Below are 5,409 nucleotides of genomic sequence, written 5' to 3' on the forward strand. Positions count from 1 at the left end.
GAGTAGTATAGTGTGATCCTTTTTTTTCATAAGCTCTCAAGATAGCTGCCAGGGCACCAGCAGTTATGTCTGTATCTCAGGCAGGAAGGATGGGAGAGGGTACTCACCAGCTAAGTCATTCCTCTTTAAAGACCTTCTCAGAAAACACCTTCTAGTGACTTCTGCTTGCATCTCATTGGTTAAGGGAGGCTGGTAAAAGTGCCTTTCTAGCTGAGCATACTGTCACCCTCAAAGGGAATTGGGGTTCTATTAGTAAGGAAGAATGGGGGCAATCAGCTGTCTCTTCCATGGGATTCTTATGCTCTGACACCCCAGTATCATGATGCACAGTCCTCAGAGGGAAATGTGACATTCGGAAACAGTATAGCATTATTGGCTAAGAGTCTGAATTAGGAGGACAGATTGTCCTGGTTTCAAATTTGCCTCCATCACTTGTACATTTGTACAAATGAATGGCACTTAAATAAAATGAAATGTAACATATCCAGGCTCACAAAGTGGAGAAAATTAGGGTCATCGTTTCTAATTCTGATTTAAAGAGCCCTATAATTCATTCATGCATTCATTCATCCATTTATGTACTTCTCAAATGTATGTTTATTTATTTTGGGGAGGGATTCATTTTCCTACCCCCACAGCTTTATTGAGATATAATTGACATGTAACATTGTATAAATTAAGGTGTACAATGTGCTGATTTGATACACATATATATTGAGAAATGATCACCTCACCTATTACCATTCTTTGGTGTGTCGAGAACATTTAAGATCTACTCTCTAAAAAGATGGAATGCCTCAGGAATTTGTGTGTCATCCTTGCGCAGGGGCCATGCTATATTTTGGCATCTTTCCAGTTTTAGTACCTGTGCTGCTGAAGCGAGCGCTAGGAAATATTCGTTGAGAATCTATCATGTACCAGGTAACATGTTAGGTTCTGAGGAACCTTGATGGTCTCACATTCTAATGAGGGAATGGGGCCGGGGGAAGAGACAGGTAAATATATAATCACAGCAACAGTCAAAAAGTTTCATGACATACTGTTGGTAAAGCTGTACTATCACCTACTGGTGAGAACAGAAATTAGGAAAGGATATTTGGCAATATTTATCAAAATTGCAAGTGTGCATATCTGTGGACCCAGAAATTCCACTTCAGGGAGCCTATCCGAAGGAAATAATGGTGCCAAATATCGCAAGCACAGGATTATCTATTGCAGCATTATTTGTAATACAAAAGATTGGAGGCAACAAAAATGTCCCTAGATTATGGTACCTCCCGGTAATGGAATGCCACAGAGCCCGCTAAAAGAATGAAGCTGGATACAGAAAGATCTCCAAAATATGCTAAAGTGCAGGCGCGGACCAGTGTAAAAGCCTTTGTGTAAAAAGGAGGGAAGGAAAGAACATACCTAAGTATATATACATCGAATATCCCAAGAAGGATACTGAAGGAATTGTTATCAGTAGCCTCTGTGGAGGAGAACTAGGTGTCTGTAGGATAGGGTTATATATTCTTTTACCTTTCAAATTACCAATTGTGTGAACATATTGCTTTACAAAAAATAAAAAAAAGTTTAAACTTTTAAAAAGGAAATAGTTACATCGAATGAGCCAAGTACAAATGGAAGTATGTGTAAAGTGCTCTTGGGATGCCAAGTAGATTTGTGTATTATAATTATAAGACATCTGATGGGGAGATTTGGCGTCAGAATAGGTAACTTTTAATATTCTTAGAATCCTGTGCTTCTGTGATGATAAAAGGAGACATTAGAGGATGGCTGAATTCCTTTCAAATGCCAGAATTCTGTGATTCAATGGTTTTAAGAAATTGAAGGAGCAGAGGTTTGTGTATATGTGTGTGGGGGAAGGGAGAGCTTTAATAATTAAATGCGAGGAGTGCACCCAGTAACCGTCCCATCAGCAAGGAAAGACAGTTAATCTATGCACATCTTCTTCAGGGCGCAGAGGGAAGCAGGCCTGCTTCCTGGGCTCATGGGCGTGGTGCCTCCTGCTAGCTGCTCAGGTACTGCTGTGCCTCTTTGAAATCAAACCCAGGCGAGTAAATTTAGTACCAGAAGTGGGAGGCTTCTGCATATCTAAAGATTTTCCCTTTGTTTTCTTGATCTATATGTTTCTCTGAGCACACCAGCTATTTTGTTAGCCTCCCACTGTGGGAAAGATGCAACTTTCTGACTTTGGCAGTTGTCAAGGAGATTTGAAGGAAAAAACTTAGCCAAGATTTATTAGGTGATTTATCTCAGTTTTTAATAAACCAGGGAAGAAATGTTACGAGCCAAGGAGCAGCACTGGGAAAAACAAGACAAGGCCAGAGACAAAAATAACCCACAGAAAAGATGCTTGCCTGCAGCAAACAGGATGCCAGGATGACCACCAGCCCAGACTCCTTTGGGAGGCTTGGCCTCCCCCAACAGAGGTTCCCAAGCTGTCTGGGAAGGCTCCCCTCTTGAACAAGGGAGCCGGGGATCCCTTGTTCCCGGGGCAGGAACAAGGGGCAGGCCCAGTGGATCTGCAACACACACACTGACCTAATTCACTGGAGTTCATCCATGGCTGGGCTTCTGGGTACCACAATCTCTTCTGGTTTCTTGCAGAGGTTTGTGACCTCCATGTGGTCAGATGTGCTAGGTGTTTTTTTATCCCAATCTGAAAGGCTGAGTTATGCGCAAATCACCCTTAACACTTTTCCATTTTAATCCCTCAGGCTTCCTAGAAAGGCCTTGGGGCCGTTCCTCCAGGGAAAGGGAGTCCCATTCATTGCCAGGTCCCTAGGACACCTCCTGGGTGAGCAGGAATCGCGAGTGTCTGGTATACACTTAAGATGGTTCCCAATGAAGGACTCATCCTCCCCTCAGTCAGGTGGAAGGACTCCAGGTGCCCAAGTTCAGATGCCATCGAGAAGGGCATATCCTGGGGAGGCCTGACGGTCAGCTGCCCCCCCCACTCTGCCCTCTGCCCCTGAATTTCAGAGTGACGATGAATCTGCTTCTTGCCAGACTAGGTCTTCCACACAACTAACTAAACTATCCTCCACCACATGCCTTAAACCTTTTTTTTTATTGTGGTAAGATGTATATAACATGAAATCAACATTTTAACCATTTTTAAGTCTACAGTCCATTAGGTACATTCACATCATTGTACAACCATCACCACCATTCAGAAATTTTCATCTTTCCAAACTGGAACTCTGTGTCCCTTAAACAATAACTCCCTACCCACCTCCCCAAGCGCCTGGCAACCACCATTCTACTTTCTGCCTTTATGAATTAGACTACTCTGGGTACCTCATTTGAGTGGGATCATACAGTACTATCCTTTTGTAACTGGCTCACTTCACTTAGCACGATGTTTTCAATGTTCATCCATGCTGTCCTGCCTCCCATCCCCTCTTTAGTTTTTGTTCCCATCCCCACAGGCTCTGCTCTCTCCTCCTCTTCCAAATTAGGAGTTTGGGATTAAAATATACACACCACTATATATAAAATAGATAAACAACAAGGACTTACTGTGTAGCACAGGGAACTATATTCAATATCTTATAATAACCTATAAGAGAAAAGAACCTGCAAAAGAATATATATATATATATATATAGCTGAATCACTCTGCTGTACACCTGAAACTAACACAATATTGTAAACCAACTATACTTCAATTTAAAAAATAAAATAAAATAAAACCGGTACCCTTGCATGAACTGATTTAAGGTCACATCCTGACAGAAATTATGATAAGAGTATCAAGAAAGACGCAAGGAAGCAGTAAAAGAAAGAGACCAGGAGACGAGAGGAAGGTATTCACAGGGCGCCTCCTGACTTAATTGAAACCTGGTGCCCTTGGAAGCATCCATCCCCCACAGCCCTTTCTTTTGGGGTGGGGGGTGGGCAACTACCCTCCCCCAGACTGTTCCTTCCCCAGCTTTAGGGAACTGTCCGGGGTCCTGCATTATGGAACAGCAGAATCAGAGCAGTGGGGTGGCAGGAGCTCCACAAATATCAGTGCATTTCCTGACGTCTTTACGTGAAAACAGCACGAGGGCTGGGGGAGCAGCAGAAGCAAGCCGCTTGCCTGGGTGGAGGGGACGTGCATCACCTCTTTAATATCTTTTCATTTTATAACATCTTTGTTGCAGTATAATTGCTTGACAATGTTGTACTCGTTTCTGCTGTATAACAAAGTGAATCAGCTATATGTATACATATATCCCCATATCCCCTCCCTCTATTTTACATTTGGTAGTGTATATATGTCCATGCCACTCTCTCACTTCGTCCCAGCTTACCCTTCCCCCTCCCCGTGTCCTCAAGTCCATTCTCTATGTCTGCGTCTTTATTCCTGTCCTGCCACTCGGCTCATTAGAACCATATATATTTTTTAGATTCCATATATATGCGTTAGCATACGGTACTTGTTTTTCTCTTTCTGACTTACTTCACTCTGTATGACAGACTCTAGGTCCATCCACCTCACTACAGATAACTCAATTTCGCTTCTTTTTATGGCTGAGTAATATTCCATTGTGTATATGTGCCACATCTTCTTTATCCATTCATCTGTCGATGGACACTTAGGTTGCTTCCATGTCCTGGCTATTGTAAATAGAGCTGCAATTAATATTGTGGTACATGACTCTTTATGAATTACGGTTTTCTCAGGGTATACGGCCGGTAGTGGGATTGCTGGGTCATATGCTAGTTCTATTTTTAGTTTTTTAAGGAACCTCCATACTGTTCTCCATAGTGGCTGTATCAGTTTACATTCCCACCAACAGTGCAAGAGGGTTCCCTTTTCTCCACACCCTCTCCAGCATTTGTTGTTTGTAGATTTTCTGATGATGCCCATTCTAACTGGTGTGAGGTGATACCTCATTGTAGTTTTGATTTGCATTTCTCTATTAATTAGTGATGTTGAGCAGCTTTTCATTGTGCTTCTTGGCCATCTGTATGTCTTCTTTGGAGAAATGTCTATTTAGGTCTTCTGCCCATTTTTGGATTGGGTTGTTTGTTTCTTTAATATTGAGCTGCATGAGCTGTTTATATATTTTAGAGATTAATCCTTTGTCTGTTGATTTGTTTGCAAATATTTTCTCCCATTCTGAAAGTTGTCTTCTCATCTTGTTTATGGTTTCCCTTGCTGTGCAAAAGCTTTGAAGTTTCATTAGGTCCCATTTGTTTATTTTTGTTTTTATTTCCATTACTCTAGGCGGTGGATCAAAAAAGATCTTGCTGTGATTTATGTCAAAGAGCGTTCTTCCTATGTTTTCCTCTAAGAGTTTTATAGTGTCCAGTCTTACATTTAGGTCTCGGATACATTTTGAGTTTATTTTTGTGTGTGGTGTTAGAGAGTGTTCTAGTTTCATTCTTTTACATGTAGCTGTCCAGTTTTCC

The 5,409-nt window shown here is 41.8% G+C and overlaps 1 non-coding gene across 1 annotated transcript; it reads right to left on the reverse strand.

The window, feature by feature from the left end:
- Positions 1 to 781: 781 nt before the first annotated feature.
- LOC112062349 (U6 spliceosomal RNA) lies at positions 782 to 886 on the reverse strand. The gene has a single exon (XR_002890679.1). It is a non-coding gene; the product is annotated as a U6 spliceosomal RNA (small nuclear RNA).
- Positions 887 to 5,409: the final 4,523 nt, after the last annotated feature.

Source organism: Physeter macrocephalus, chromosome 18 (assembly GCF_002837175.3).
Source record: "Physeter macrocephalus isolate SW-GA chromosome 18, ASM283717v5, whole genome shotgun sequence".
Lineage (NCBI taxonomy): Eukaryota > Metazoa > Chordata > Mammalia > Artiodactyla > Physeteridae > Physeter > Physeter macrocephalus.